This window comes from Ictalurus furcatus, chromosome 2 (assembly GCF_023375685.1).
Source record: "Ictalurus furcatus strain D&B chromosome 2, Billie_1.0, whole genome shotgun sequence".
Classification (NCBI taxonomy): Eukaryota; Metazoa; Chordata; class Actinopteri; order Siluriformes; family Ictaluridae; genus Ictalurus; species Ictalurus furcatus.
In genome coordinates this window covers 25,219,206-25,236,264 of record NC_071256.1, presented here as the reverse complement: position 1 = coordinate 25,236,264, position 17,059 = coordinate 25,219,206, and positions in this window count along the sequence as shown.

The window sequence follows — 17,059 nt, the reverse complement described above, 5'->3', positions numbered from 1 at the left end:
GCTTTGCAGAAATGCTGCTGGGCTTTCTTGGCGATGGAGCTGGTGTTGAGGGACCAAGTGAGGTTCTCCATCAGGTGAACACCAAGGAATTTGGTGCTCTTGACGATCTCCATGGATCCCTTTCATTTTGTCCACATTCAGAGACGGGTTGTTGGCTCTGCACCAGTCCATTAGCCACTGCACCTCCTCTCTGTATGCTGACTCAACATTCTTGCTGATGAGACCCACTACAGTCTTGTCATTGGCGAACTTAATGATGTGATTTGAGTTGTGAGTCAGCAGATTGAACAGCAGTGGACTGAGCACACTGAGCACAGGGGCCCCTCAGGGTGCACAGTCCACTGCTGTTCACTCTGCTGAAGAGATGCTGGAGATGCTGTTCCCTATCTGGACTGACTGAGGTCTCCCAGTCAGGAAGAACAGGATCCAGTTGCAGATGGAGGTGTTCAGGTTCAGTAGGTTCAGCTTTCCAATCAGATGCTGAGGAATGATTGTGTTGAATGCTGAATCGAAGTCTTTAAACAGCATTCGAACGTAGGTATCCTTTTTGGCCAGGTGGGTGAGGGCCAGATGTAGGGTGGTGATGGCATCATCCGTTGAGTGATTGGGGCGATACGCAAACTGCAGCGGGTCCAGTGAGGGGGGCAACAGGGTCTTGATGTGCCTCATGAAGAGCCTCTCAAAGCACTTAATGATGATGGATGTGAGTGCAACGGGATGGTAGTCATTGAGGCAGGACATTGAAAGCTTCTTCGGCATGGGGACAATGGTGGTGGCCTTCAAGCATGTTGGAACGACGGTGCTGCTCAGAGAGATGTTGAAGATGTCAGTGAGAACATCTGCCAGCTGGTCCGCACGTCCTCTGAGCACTCTACCAGGAATGTTGTCTGGTCCAACAGCCTTCCATGGGTTGACTCTGCATAGAGTTTTCTTCACATCAGCTGTGGTTAGACGCAGCACCTGGTCATAGGGAGGAGGGGTGGTCTTCCTCACCTCCGCATCATTCTACACCTCAAACTGAGCATAGAAGTTGTTCAGCGATCTGGAAGGGAGGCATCACTGTCACAGGTGGTGGTGTTGTCCTGTATTTGCTGATGGCCTGAATGCCCTGCCACATACGCCACGTGTTGCCACTATCCGTGACGTGACTGTGGATTTTCTGGGTGTGTGCGCACTTTGCCTCTCTAATGGCCTGGGACAGTTTGGCCCTCGCTGTTCTTAGAGCCACCTTGTCACCTGCGCTGAAGGTGGAGTCTCGGGTCCTCAGCAGTGCACACACCTCTGCTGTGCACACACCTCCGCAGTCATCCACGGCTTCTGGTAGGAGCATGTAGTGACTGTCTTGGAGACGGTGATGTCATCAATGCACTTTCTGATGTAGCTGGTCATTGATGCCGTTTATCATCCAAGTTGGTAGAGTTGCTGTCGGTTGCAGCCTCCCTGAATAGTCAGTGTCAGTGTGCTCAAAACAGTCCTGAATAGCAGAGATGGCTCCTGTTGGCCAGGTTTTCACCTGCTTCAAAACCAGTTTGGAATATCTAATGAGCCATCTATATGCTGGGATTAGCATAGGGAGTAACAAAGGTAGGAGTGGGGCTCCGTCCGGTACGCACCAGGGATGTTTCTGTAAACAAGATCCAGCGTGTTCGCCCCTCTTGTTGGAAAGATTCTTGATAGAAAAAATTCTTGAAAGAATTTAGGGAGCACTGATTTGAGATTTGCATGATTGAAATCTCCCGTAATGATAAACAGTCCATTGGGGTGTATGTTCTGCAGTTCGCTCACAACATTCAATCTCATGTTCAAAAAGTAATTATCATACAGATGTCATTGATATGATTCTTATTAACCCCAAATAAAGACTAGCTGTTTCTGGAGGATTTTCTTCACATTTTCTTGGTTTCATCGACTGCTGAAGCCATGGTCCGCAAAGAGCTTACAAAGCATGTATGGTACCTCACTTGTCAAAAGATATTGATCAGGAGAGGGGTATAAATTTTTTTCCAAAACATTAGATGTATCATGGAACACTGTGAAGGGCATCATTGAAAAATAGAGAAAATGGAAAATGCAGAAATATCTGACATAAACATCCAAGCCCTACTAAATCACCCCAAACCATGTGGCAAAATGTATTATTATAAGACCAATTCCAAAAGGTACAATAATTTCAGAATTCCAAAATGGCCATACCCACAGTGTAGCATGGTGGTGGCAGCATCATGCTTTAGGACTGCTTTTCTTCAGGCAGAACTGGGGCTTTTATCAAGGTGGAGGGCATCATGAATAGCTACAAATACCAGACAATTTTACTATAATACATTTGGGTGTCTGCTAGTAAGCTGAAGATGAAAAGGAATTTCACGTTTCTGCATTACAATGATCCAGAGCATACATCCAAATGAACAATGGCTTAACCAAAAGAAGATCAAAGTTTTTGAATGAGCTAGCCAGAGCCCAGACCTGAATCCAACTTAAAATCTTTGGGGTGTCCTGAAGTGTGCTGTGCACAGGAGATGCCCTTACAATTTGATGGATATTGAATGTTTTTGCAAGAAAGAGTGAGAAAATATTGCCAAGTCAAGATGTGCCATGCTGATAGACTCTTTCCCAAAAAGACTGAGTGGTGTAATAAAATCAAAAGCTGCTTCAACAAAGTATTAGTTTAGGGGTGTGCAACTAGCTTATTGTAATCTCTGTAAATTTGTTTAATTATAAATTAATTAAAAATTATTTATAAATTAACAGTGTGTGAAACTTACCTCAGCATGCTTTGTAAAGTTAAACAGAGTTCATCCCTCTAGGGATGCAAAGGAGACAGCTTACTCCAGCACATTGAAACATTTTACTAAGTTAGGGCCAGGGTTGCTCATCCTCATCTTCGTCACTGCAGTCCATTGGCTTTTCCATATTCAGATGCACACACATAGCTACAGCATTAACAACAAAACACTTTTGTGATTTGTAACAAGTACTTTGAAGGTCTAATTAAAAATGTCAGAAGAACTATTTGATTTCAATAACACTCAAGCAAAGTATAAATATGTACAAAAGTATAAAAGTACAAAATATTATTTAAGTATAATAATCTCGTACAATTACTCAAGTATTTTTCATCCCTGGTGGTAAATTAAATAACCTAACAACAGTGTTAATGCTAGAAATAAGGGTAGGCATGATGGACACTTACACAGCACTTCAAAAAGCTAAAGTCTCAAGTTAAAGTCATCACCAGCATGTTTGGTTTCTTGGGGTCTAGTGTTCACAGAAAGCAGCAAAACAAGTTAAAACTGTGGTTTGTGTGCACAGCTGCATTGCCAGCCAGTTTAAAGTTGATACTTCTTAGTACTGCATGTGGCAATGGTGCAGATGCCACATTGTTTGTGCAACATATTTAAAATAAGCACTACAGTTGCTGCAGCCTAACCCAGAGCCTAGACGTTTTTGATGCAAAAGTGAGGTAGAACTACTCACCGTGTTTCTGGCACTCTTATAATGTACTCTATGATCATGTTAGTTGAAAATGAGAAAATAAAGATAGGGAAAAATTAAAGATAAAGAAGGACTATATCAAGTTAGTGTGAAAATTATATTTATAGATTAGCAGTTAGCTAAAGCTGCACTCCATGGAAGCAAATTATGAATATTATACAGTATCTCACAAAAGTGAGTACACCCCTTACATTTTTGTAAATATTTGATTATATCTTTTCATGTGACAACACTGAAGAAATGACACTTTGCTACAATGTAAAGTAGTGAGTGTACAGCTTGTATAACAGTGTAAATTTGCTGTCCCCTCAAAATAACTCAACACACAGCCATTAATGTCTAAACCGCTGGCAACAAAACTGAGTACACCCCTAAGTGAAAATGTCCAAATTGGGCCCAATTAACCATTTTCCCTCCCCGGTGTCATGTGACTTGTTAGTGTTACAAGGTTTCAGGTGTGAATGGGGAGCAGGTGTGTTAAATTTGGTGTCATCGCTCTCACACTCCCTCATACTGGTCACTGGAAGTTCAACATGGCACCTCATGGCAAAGAACTCTCTGAGGATCTGAAAAAAAGAATTGTTGCTCTACATAAAGATGGCCTAGGCTATAAGAAGATTGCCAAGACCCTGACGCTGAGCTGCAGCATGGGGGCCAAGACCATACAGCAGTTTAACAGGACAGGTTCCACTCAGAACAGGCCTCGCCATGGTCGACCAAAGAAGTTGAGTGCACGTGCTCAGCATCATATCCAGAGGTTGTCTTTGGGAAATAGACATATGAGTGCTGCCAGCATTGCTGCAGAGGTTGAAGGGGTGGGGGGTCAGCCTGTCAGTGCTCAGACCATACGCCGCACACTGCATAAAATTGGTCTGCATGGCTATCGTCCCAGAAGGAAGCCTCTTCTAAAGATGATGCACAAGAATGCCCACAAACAGTTTGCTGAAGACAAGCAGACTAAGGACATGGATTACTGGAACCATGTCCTGTGGTCTGATGAAACCAAGATAAACTTATTTGGTTCAGATGGTGTGAAGCGTGTGTGGCGGCAACCAGGTGAGGAGTACAAAGACAAGTGTGTCTTGCCTACAGTTAAGCATGGTGGTGGGAGTGTCATGGTCTGGGGCTGCATGAGTGCTGCCGGCACTGGGGAGCTACAGTTCATTGAGGGAACCATGAATGCCAACATGTACTGTGACATACTGAAGCAGAGCATGGTCAGTATGCAGTATTCCAGCATGATAACGACCCCAAACACACCTCCAAGACGACCACTGCCTTACTAAAGAAGCTGAGGGTGAAGGTGATGGACTGGCCAAGCATGTCTCCAGACCTAAACCCTATTGAGCATCTGTGGGGCATCCTCAAACGGAAGGTGGAGGAGCACAAGGTCTCTAACATCCACCAGCTCCATGATGTCGTTATGGAGGAGTGGAAGAGGACTCCAGTGGCAACCTGTGAAGCTCTGGTGAACTCCATGTCCAAGAGGAAATAATGGTGGCCACACATACTATTGACACTTTGGGCCCAATTTTTTGGACATTTTCACTTAGGGGAGTATGCACTTTTGTTGCCAGCGGTTTAGACATTAATGGCTGTATGTTGAGTTATTTTGAGGGGACAGCAACTTTACACTGTTACACAAGCTGTATACTCACTACTTTACATTGTAGCAAAGTGTCATTTCTTCAGTGTTGTCACATGAAAAGATATAATCAAATATTTACAAAAATGTGAGGGGTGTACTCACTTTTGTGAGATACTGTATAATCAAAAAAAGACACATGGCAGTTTGTTTTCCTTTGGTTTGAGTTACAGTCCTACATGCTCAAAACCTTCTGTGGGTTTACTGTGCTCTCCAAACAATAAAATAACTTGATATACAATAACTACATAAAAAGTAGCAACACTACCAATTAACAACTGGGAAATGTACATAAACTAGAGACTAGAGACAAAAGCGATACTACTGCTTTGCTGTGTTCATAGGGAGCTAGACAAAATTACAGAGACACAATCAAACTTTTAGGGCGTCGACTTTTACTGTTAGAAGTTTTACAAGTTAAATTTCATGTCAACAATAGTGTGAAGGACACATTCACATGAAAGGTTGCCATTTTAGAAAAATGGCATTTAAATACCAAGTAAAACCTATAATGCATGTGTTATATCAATGTACTGTTATTAATCACTGTGATATAGTGCAAAAATGTTATTGTTCTTGTTGTTGTACTGTATAGTGAAAATTACAGATGTTATATTTTTGCACAAATTTAAAATCCTAAAATACTGAATCAAAAGTAGATACGAGCAAATAATAATAAGCTCTGAAATGTTCTGTTTCCATGCTCCCTGATATGTGCTTAACCCCAAAACAAATCCATTTTTCATCAAAAGAAAGTCAAGTTTTCACCTCAGGAAGGGTGGAGGTGGCAACCTTTCCTGTTAAAGTGTCCAGAACTGTTTTCAATACGTGGAGACTTTCTGTTAAACTAATAGTAGTATTTTTTATTTATTACATAATAGATTTTAATTTTGTTAAATTAATGCTTTAAAATTCTTAATATAGAGAGTAGATAACTGTATAATCACCAATACACTACATAATAATAAATGGAAAAAGAATAATAATTGATGACGTGATTGGTCAGTGCAACCAATTTTCAGTGGAATAGGACAAACATTTTGCTTCAGCATAAAACTTCTCTCTATTCTAATGAATTCTGCAGGGTCATCTTCCGTGTAATGTGATGCAGATGTCCAGGGTGATTTGATACTTCTCAAAGGACACATACAGAGGAAATCTGCCCACATCTGTAAAAACATTAAACCTACAGCAGTCTCAGTCCAGTGTGAATTATTTAAAAATGGTGCTCTGTCTGCCTAAATAATATTATACAATAATGGTATTAATATTGGCAATATGAAATGAACATATTTAATTTACAATTAATAATAGACTATAAAATATCATGAAATGACATGTAAAAATGTTCTAAAGGCAACCCTGCCTCCGGGGTCAGGTCAAGGCCGTTGGAATCAGCAAGAAACTCTGTTTCCCAGAACACACATACAAACATAGCCATCATGGACTACACTTCCCAAACGTCCACAACTTTGTCACATTCACAGTCACCGGCTTTCTAATCGCACACAGCTGAACACACTACCATCACTACCACACAGTATATAAGGACTCCATTTCCACATCCATGCTGTGAAGTAATGCTGAGTGTGTATCTAACAGAATTTGCCAGGCTGTGATCTTTGTGTGTTACCATTCTCGTTTTGACCTTGCTTTGCTCCTTGTTTTGTGATTTTGGATTTTGCCTTGTTATTGATATTTGCTAATTGCCTGACAATTCACTATTTTTTGGGCCATGTTTCTTCAACATTGTTTTGGATTTGCTTGCCAACCTCATTAATAAAACTTCTGACTGCATTTGCATCCACCTTCTCCTCATTTTAAGATACTGGTTAACAACACACAATTTCACTATTTAATAACTGACATAATTGTACCTTTGCATATGTCCAGAAAACTGTTTACACTGGCAGAAAACTAACATTAACTAGCCAGCTACCCAGCTGGCTAGCAAGTACAAACACTAACCACTGAATGAGTTGTGTGTTCGCTCCATATGGTATATACAGAAATACACATAACTGATTCAATGGATAGTGTTTATTCTGTCAAGAACGTTTCTAGCTAACACTAACTATACAGCAAGTTAATTAAGTAGCGATCAATAGAGTTAATGGTTTATGTACTCTGCTGATTCTGAGTTTTCAAGTTTAACACTGTACCAGAAAATGAACTAACTTTTTGCTATCATCAAATAGATTAAAAACACATATGAATGAGCACAAAGTCTGCCATGCAGGTATCCACCTATTTTGCAGTTGCTCTTTTGCAAGGTCCCACAATTCCACTCATCATAGGGGTAAATGACTATGAAAATATTTTCTGTTTAAAATAAAACTGAAATCTAAAAAAATATCTAAAATATAATTTTACATAAATAGAAAATACTCTTTGTGATACAAAAAAAAAAGCATTAAATATTAAATAGCTGTCATTAAATAAGCATTTCCCAGTGGTAGACTCAGTAAATATTTATCCTTATCTACAAATTAATTATAACTAAAAGCTATTAAAAAAATAAAAGTCTTAACATAGGGCTTGACAGTGGCATCTCCGCAGCAACACAACAAACTACTGTACCTGCTTTGTGAAAAGTGTGTAGGAATGATACAATGAAGCTTCCATAATGCTTTTGTTTTAAAACAAGTCACGAATCATTGCATGGTGTGTTGTTGTATTTTGTATTGTTTTACTTTACTTGAATTTGCGTTGCTCTGTTCTGCTACTTTGGCCCATGTGCAACAGATTTAAAAGCTTTTTAACACAACCATAGTAACTAAAAATGTAACAAAAAATGTAACAAAGCAGCTGCAACCTTAACCTGCATGTAGAACAACAAATACAGTGCCCTCCACTAATATTGGCACCCTTGGTAAATATGAGCAAAGAAGGCTGTGAAAAATTGTCTTTATTGTTCGACCTTTTGATCCTTTGTTTAAAAAAAAATCACAAAAAAAGTTTGAAAATTAAGCTTAACCCACAGGTTGTTTGAACCAGTAAATTCCATCCTACCTCTAAGGCAGACCTGTCAGCAGCTGGCTAATGATTTTAACTTTTGTGATTTAGGGGTTTTGTGTAATATCCCTGTGTCCTTATGAAAAACATCTCAAATGTTTGTTTGTTTTTCAGTCTGAACATCACACCTATATATTTTTAATAAAAGTATTGTAGTTATGCTTTCCTGTGCCTGTATAACTCACAGCTCATTTTGCTTGGTAGCTCAGTGACTAAGATGTTGGACTACTGATCGAAAGGTCATGAGTTCAAATCCCAACACTGCTACTGCTGGGCCCATGAGCAAAGCCCTTAACCCTGAACTGCTCAGTTGTATAAATGAGATAAATGTAAGTTGCTCTGGATAATGGTATCTGCCAAAATGCCATAAATGTAACTATAAATGTATTTACAAAGCAGACCTCCAGTTACCATTACTATTCATTAGCTTGCTAATAGCCTTCTGAAAGAAGGTAGTGAAGAACTACTCATTCGTTCCCCTTTAGTTCCTGCATAGTTGACTATGAGTTGTTGAACAGTACTGAAGAGTGTTAGCAAATAAATTTGCTGCATACAGTCGTACTAACCTGTGTGTGTTTCCAATGCTGCCCTGAGAGAAAAGAGCTGTGCTGTGAGAATAAGTTGTGAGAGTTGGAGGAGAAAAACAACTTTATCCAAAGGATTAGTAGAGTTCTTAAGAACTATAAGAACAAAGTATGCATTTTTTGCATCTGTTTGATAGTTATCCTGTAAGTGGATTAGCCAACATGAGTTATGAATCTTGTGTGGATAACATCTATGGTTTTATACACTGTATTTAAAACAAGGTACAGTTTTTACATTTCCTCAGAGTTTCTGTAACTCCTTATAGCCTAAAAAATAATTATAGATTAAAGTGTTGTAATAGGCCAGTAAAAGCCTCAAGTGGGTGCAAAGAAAGACAGAAATGGTTATTAAAAAAGAAAGAAAAACTGTTTCCTGGACTGAATGTTAAAGCTCTCACTGGTTTACCCCAGGGAGCATCTGTGGAAGTGACAATAATAGCCCAATAAAAGCACATATTTAGAGAGTAATGCAGTCTGCTTAAGTTCCTCTCCAGTGAATTGTAATCTTGGCACAGATACACAGATACTGCATCTGTCCACCAGACACACATGGTAGTAGGAGCTAAGTTTGGTTCTGGTCTAACAATACAAGAAGACTCAGTATTACACAGTATGCTATTTTGTTTTGTTTTTTGGCAGTAGCATGATGGCTGTCAGGATTTAGTCTGTGTCTGAGAAAGGTGGAGGAGCTTTGAGATGACACCACAAGAGTGTGTTGACACTAACAAGCATCTGTGTGGAGTTTTGCGTGATTTCCCCATGTTCACTTGGGTTTCCTCTGGGTCCCAAGTTTCCTCCCACTCTCCAAAAACATATGTGTGTGTTTGTGTGCATGGTGTCCTGTGATGGACTGGTGCCCTATCCTGAGTGTATTCCTGCCTCCTGCCCTTTGTTCCCGGGATAGACTCCAGATTCACCGTTTACCCTGATCAGGATGAAACAGTTAATTAAGATGAATTAATAAAATGAATGATAAAAGCTAACAGAATATTATGGTGTATGTACTGTATGTGTATGGCCCTAAAACAGATATCTTCAATCTTGTCCACAAAGGGCTGGTGTGGCTGTAGGTTTTAAGTCCAACCAGGCAGGAGTCACACCTGTTTCAACTTGTTAAATCAGTTAAACTTGGGCTCTAATCAACTATCAACTCTGCCTCCTATTTGGCTGGAATGAAAGCCTTCAGCCACACTGGCTCTTTGCAGATAAAATTGAAGATCCTTGCTCTAGAGTGTCACCAAAAACACTCCATTGCATTCAGTTCATTCATCCCTTATCATGTAGTGCAATGGTCACCAACCCTCTTCCTTTTGATCTACCTTCCTGCAGGTTTCATCTTCAACCAAAATCTACTGTAACACATGTTTTAGTTGATCAAGAACTTCTTAAGGCAAAGATTAGATGGTCAGGTGGGACCGATTATGGTTGGAACTAAAATCTTCAGGAAGGTGGATCTCCAGGAACAGAATTGTTGACCACTGATGTAGTGGCATCCAAATAGGGTCTTTTCCCTGAAACTTTCTCAGGGTGCCATGCAGTTGTTTTAGGTTCAACAGCTAACACAAATATTTGAACATCACAGGTAACCAGTGATCAAAATAAACAAATTTGTTGGAGGTTTAGAAGAAAGAGGGAAAGAGAAATAGTTTGGAAAAAATGTACTGCAAATTCACAAGCAGGGGGTAGATAAATAGAGAGACATAAAGACCTCTTGGGACCCAAATAACCAAGGAAGCTGAAAAACAGGGAAGCTGAAAAGCATGCTGTCTCCCTGTCATATTTGTTTAGATACTGGCAAATCTCCTTTAAACAGAGGTGGTTTTTGTGAGAGGGAAAAGCTTAACATATTCCTTGTTGTGTTTTTCTCCAAACAAACTGTGGCATTTTGAGAAGAAGTCAGAACCTCAGCATGTGGCCAACATAAACAATTCCCAAATAAGCCAGACTTGGAAAACAGGAGAAGACGCATATAATGAGCTCAGAAGTGTGTGTGTGTGTGTGTGTGTGTGTGAGAGACAGAGAGAGACAGAGAGAGACAGAGAGAGACAGAGAGAGACAGAGAGAGACAGAGAGAGACAGAGAGAGACAGAGAGAGACAGAGAGAGACAGAGAGACTGGGGACTTCTTGAGTGGTGCATTTTTTTCTGCTAACCATTGTTTTCAAAATTAACATTTTCAGAATTAATACTTGGTGAAACCTTCTACTGCAATGTCTAACAAGATTGGAGACAATTATAAAGGGATCTTCGACCATCCACCATGCAGAAAATTTCAAGCCCAAGAGTTCCTTCTCCTCTCTCGGCTTTCACTAGGGTTCAACTGAGACGTTCATAGCAAAACACTGATTTTGTGTCCTGCCGCCATTTTTGGATGAATGATTTGCATCATTGTCCTTTCCAAAGATACATCTACAGACAAGTCCTAATCCACCGATGCAGGCCACAGTGTTTTTGGCTGAAATATTCCTGGTTCTTAGCAAAAACTGCAAAACAGCTCCAAAGTGTGAATGATAACATTATATTTTACAATGGCTATCAGATGCTTTTATCTTTATGCAGTTCCTTTTTTCCACTAAATATGCTGATTCTGTGCATGATCACTAGAGCAAATGTTATAGAGCTTTTCAACTTTTTGAACACAAAAAATATTATCTAAACAGTGCTGTGAAAATATTTGTTCATAAGGCTGTGCATGTTGAAAGATGCAGATGCAGTTAGAGGACTTGTAACTGCAATACTGCCAGCCAACACAATATTCAGCAGAAAGCACACAATAAAACATTTACCCACTAAGACTAACAGTACTCTCGAAGACTTCCCAAAAGATTGGGATTTTGAGTATAGCGAAATTATGGTCAAATGATGTTCTGATAGTATAACCCCAATTCCAAAGAAGTTGGGACAGTATGGAAAATGCAACAAAAACAAAGAGTCATTTGAAAATTCTCTTCACTCTGTACTATATTGAAAGCACATTATTTACACATTATTTGATGTTTTACTTTGTGAGTTTAATTTATTTTTGAAAATATACACTAATTTCAATTCTGATGACTGCAACACAGTCCAAAAAAGTTGGGACAGTCAACTGTTTACCAATGTGTAACATCACCTTTTCTTTTAATAACACTTATTAAGCGTTTGGGCGCTGAGTGAAGACACCAGTTGGTTAAGTTCAACAAGCAAAATTTTCCTCCATTCATCCATTATGCATTTCAACAGCTGCACAATTGTATGGGGCCTTCATTGCCTTATTTTGCACTTTATAATGCGCCACACATTCTCAATCGGAGACAGGCAGGACTGCAAGCAGGCCATGCTAGCACCCACATTCTCTTCTTACACAACCATGCGCTTGTAATCCGGGTAGAATGTGGTCTGGCGTTGTCTTGCTCTGGATGGCAGCATATGTTTCTCAAAAATGTGTACATATCTTTCTGCATTAATGATGCCCTCACAGATGTGCAAGCTCCCATGCCATGGGCACTGACACACCCGCATACCATGATAGATGCTGGCTTTAGGACCTGACGCTGATAACAGCTTGGATGGTCCTTTTCCTCTTTGGCCCGGAGAACATGACAGCTGTTTTGTCCAAAAACTATTTGAAATGTTGACTCATCAGACCACAAAACAAGATACCAATGTGCTACTGTCCATCTCAGATGAGACCGAGCCCAGAGAAGTCGGTGGGCAATCTGGACATAGTTGATGTATGGCTTCTGCTTTGCATATTTATGCTTTGCATTTATGCATTAACTTGCATCAGTGGATGCAGCGGCGAATGGTGTTGACTGACAAAGGTTTACCAAAGTATTCCTGAACCCATGTCAGGATATCCATTACAGACTCATGATGGTTTTAAGACAGTGACATCTGAGAGATTGGCCATCGGAGATCAGATCAGGAGTGGTTTTCAGCCTTCCCCTGTACGCGCTGAAATTTGACCTGATTCCTTGAAACTTTTAATTATATTGTGCGCTGTAGAAGATGAAATGCCCAAAATCCTACCGATTTGTCTTTGGGAAATGTTGTTCTTAAAGTGCTGGATTATTCGCTGACGCATCTGTTGGCAGATTGGCGAGCCTCGACGCATCTTTGTTCTTGAAGGACTATGCCTTTTTTTTGGAGGCTCCTTATATACTATGATTAGACAATTGCCTCACCTGTTTCACATCACCTTCTTATTTCAACTTGTCACATCGCTTAAATTGCCCCTGACCCAACTTTTTTGGAAAGTGTTGCATGCATCAATTTCAAAATAGATATTTATCTTCAAAACACTATGCAGTTGATTAGGTAAAATATCAAATACCTTGTCTTTATAGTTTTTTGTTTAAATACAAGTCAAAGTACATTTACAAATCACTCCTCTGTTTTTATTAGCATTTTCCCTACTGTCCCAATTTTTTCTGAATTGGGGTTGTAATACTCGGCTTGCTGGGGTTTGCACAACATCTGTTTTATTTAACACAGAATTTACACTAATGAAGCCTGTACAGAGGTAGGGGTATATGACACAAAACAGGATTGTGTGTGTGTGTGTGTGTGTGTGCTAATCATAGAAGACATCAAAATCATTTGAAACACTCTCTCTGTACTGTAAAACTTTGAATGATAAATGCTTATCTTAAGTTATATGTGCAGTCTTAAGATTTCACTGCCTTACAGCTGACCTAACAACAATCATCACGTCTATGCAAAAAAAATCTCCTCCGTGACATACTGTTGTTAAAAACCCTGTGCACACAGTCAGTGCATTGAACCTTATAGTGAAATGGAGACGGGGAGACCTGCTGGAACAAGAGCTGGTCACAAATCTTCCCATCAATACTCAGTTCTTACGGCACAGCTGTGTTGGTCTGAGTTATTGGGCAAAAGTAATGGCAGCGTTTGTGGAATTCTCTGAATAAGAGTCTGTTTTTCTGATGGGAAAGATTAAAACGATTTTCTTCAAGCCAAATGACTAAACCCCTTGGTTCAGAACTTGCAACAGATGTAGAAAACCATGCTCCTAATAAACAACTAATAAATTAAATTCTGCTTAAAAAGAGACAACAACCAGTGTAAGCACTCATAATACAGCCACAGCTTTATTATGATTTTGGCCCAGCTGTCTATTCGTATTGGAAAAGATGCTTATACCACAAACTCATTGCATACTTAATCCATCCATCCATCTTCTACTGCTTACTCCTTTTCAGGGTCACGGGGAACCTGGAGCCTATCCCAGGGAGCATCGGGCACAAGGCGGGGTGCACACTGGACAGGGTGCCAGTCCATCGCAGGGCACAATTACATACACACTCACACACCCATTCATACACTACGGACACTTTAGACACGCCAATCAGCCTACCATGCATGTCTTTGGACTGGGGGAGGAAACCGGAGTACCTGGAGGAAACCCCTGCAGCACGGGGAGAACATGCAAATTCCGCACACACATGGCCCTGGCAGGACTCGAACCCCGGACCCTGGAGGTGTGAGGCAAACGTATACTTAATCTTATTATTATAATAAGATTAATAAGATTATTATTTTATTATTGTCACAATCTCGCCGGCAGATAGCACTGCGGGGACGACGTGCACGGTCAGCTGGAGAGCGCGTGCACGTGCTCGAAGTGCACATGGACAATAGGACTTTGTTTACAATGGACATCTTGTTTACAATGGACATGTTTCTTGTTTCAGCTCTAGTTTTATGTTTAGACCTTGTTTCCTGCCTCATAGTATCTTGACTTTAGTGTATAAATAAAGACTTTACTCCAGCGCTTACTTCCTGTTTGGGTCTTGTATCGTAACAATTATTATATCATCATAAGTTTATTATATAGGTTTATACTATTGTTTTTTATTATTATTATTATTATTATTATTATTATTATTAAAATATAAGAAAATCACAATTTAATTAAAATGTAATAAAAATGTAAATTCTACCATTTAATTGGAACTGATCTGATGCCATCTTTTGTGTTCTATCATGCATTAAACTGAGAGATAAAATGGTGTATAAATTCCACTTCACTGTTAATTGCATGGCACAGTCAATTAATTATAGTATAATAATTTTATTAAAATGATCTCTCTACTAGAGTTAGTTCCAAGTATAGGTTGCATAGGCTAGGCGACTAGTAAATTCATTAGTCGCTGCTGTCGGAATGTCAACTAGTCAGGACTATGGAAAAATAGAATAAAAATAGAATCTACTTTGTTAGATGAAACCAATTCTACAGTAAACTGCACAAGACTAGGCTGGGAAGTAGTTGGAGGTTTTTTCCCATTTGTTTTAATGGCCTGTTAACACTTTGATATCATTTTTATTTTTGTTGTCTAAATGAAAAATGTCAATTTAAAAAAAAGCTAAATAAAAACGTATGCACTGTGGCACAGTGTGGCATAGTAGTGACCAGCGCTTTCAGAGTTGTGGGTTACACACCACTATCCAATCCCACTCGACTAGTTTAGATGCATGTCAGCTCTAAGAGGCTGATGCAGATTTGTCTTCAGACACTACTGAGGCCAGAGTTGAACATGGAGGAATAATTTCCCAAATATTGCTGTAGACATCACAGTTTTCATCCATTATTATCCTATAAGGAGCTTCTGTGGCACACCACACTTTCAGTTAATAAACGATAAGCCACCAGCTTATCCAGACAAGTGAATTTTAAAATTGGGAGGTGGTGGCTCAATGGTTAAGGCTCTGGGTTACTGATCTACTGATCAGAAGGTCAGGGGTCAAGCCCCAGCACCACTGAGGCTGCCACTATTGGGCCCTTGACCAAGGCCCTTAACCCTCTCTGCTCCAGTGGTGCCTTATCATGGTTGACCCTGCGCTCTGACCCCAACTTCCTAAAAAGCTAGGATATCCAGAGAAAAATATTTCGATGTGCTGTAATGTACATGTGACAAATAAAGCCTTCTTGTTCTTAAATAGAGTTTTATTTGCACATTTATTGCGCTAATTTATTCACATTCATTGTTAAATATGTAGCCAAAACAACATTGAAGCTGTTAATTTGTAGCTTGCGTGTAGTTGTTAATTAAAGTGTCATTGATGTTTTCTTTGCTGCATTAATAAATTTGCCTAAAATACCGATGTCCTGAAACTTCTTTTCCAGTTTTTGTTTTATCTATGGAAAAGACAACTAGTCAAATACTTTTTTAATTACTGGTCAACTAGTAAAAATGAGTATCCATGCAACCCCTTGTTTCAAGTAAAACCCCTTTAGAAAATTGAGAACCTTTGACTATTGAAAGACCTTTTGGAAAACATTTTTTCCTTAGAGTGTAGCACCAGCCCTGAATCTTTAAACTTCAAGCAGAGTTAAAGAGCACAAAACACTCTCTTTGTTCTAAGCACCTAGGCAGCAATAAGCCTCATCCTGTAACACTATAAATGAGATTTTCTGGACAGGAAAAATTTTTCATCAAAACAAACAGTTTGGTCAGGAGGCAACTACAAACGGGTTTAGGCTGCTGTGATGATAAACATATGGCCTGCATGCTGAGGCTGCATGCTGGAACCTTGTAGATAAAAGGAGGGAAAGGAGCAGGAAAAAAGTACGGGGGAATGGAGGAGTTTACAGGGAGTAAAGAAAGAAGTACCCAAAGTTAGCAACAACAAGCTGCAGTGTTGGAAATAGCAGTGGATAAAAAGCAAAGTACATCCTGCTTCACAACATGTTTAATTTACATCACGGTGGATCTTAAGCAGGATGTATTACCATTCCAAAAAAAAGTGTACAAGCTCCCAAAATATTCAAGTGTTTTGATGATGCAAGTATAGCAATCTGGTTTGTTTTTGGAGAAAGTCATGGGTTCTTAGTCAGCCATTAGTCACAGTGTTACTACACAACACCTAACTTCCAGGAAAAAAGTTGCAATTAGTAATTACTGCATATTTTAAGCCAGGCTTACTAGCATACAATGTTCAGTACTACAGCCTCTCTTAAAACAGTGAACTACACTAAACACTGGTGAATACAGCAGAGATCTGGTGTTGATTCTACACTGTTATGGGAGAAACTGAAGAGCAACTGGGGAAACTGATATTTTATATAAAATATCTTTGAGGTTCCGGTCTAAAAATATCTAAGGATCAGAAAAACTGCTGTATTTGTTCTTTCATCTTTTCTGTTTTAAGTTTTTTAAACTTAGTTTTTTTTAAAAAGTTTTTTAAGTCTTTTAAGTTCCGAAACTTGAAATATTCCAGCAATGCTACTAGAACCTACTAATTGCGCTCTATAAAATCTTAGATGCATATATTTTTATGCTTAGTGTGAGTCTTTCAATGGTGTTGGACCTTCATTCCAG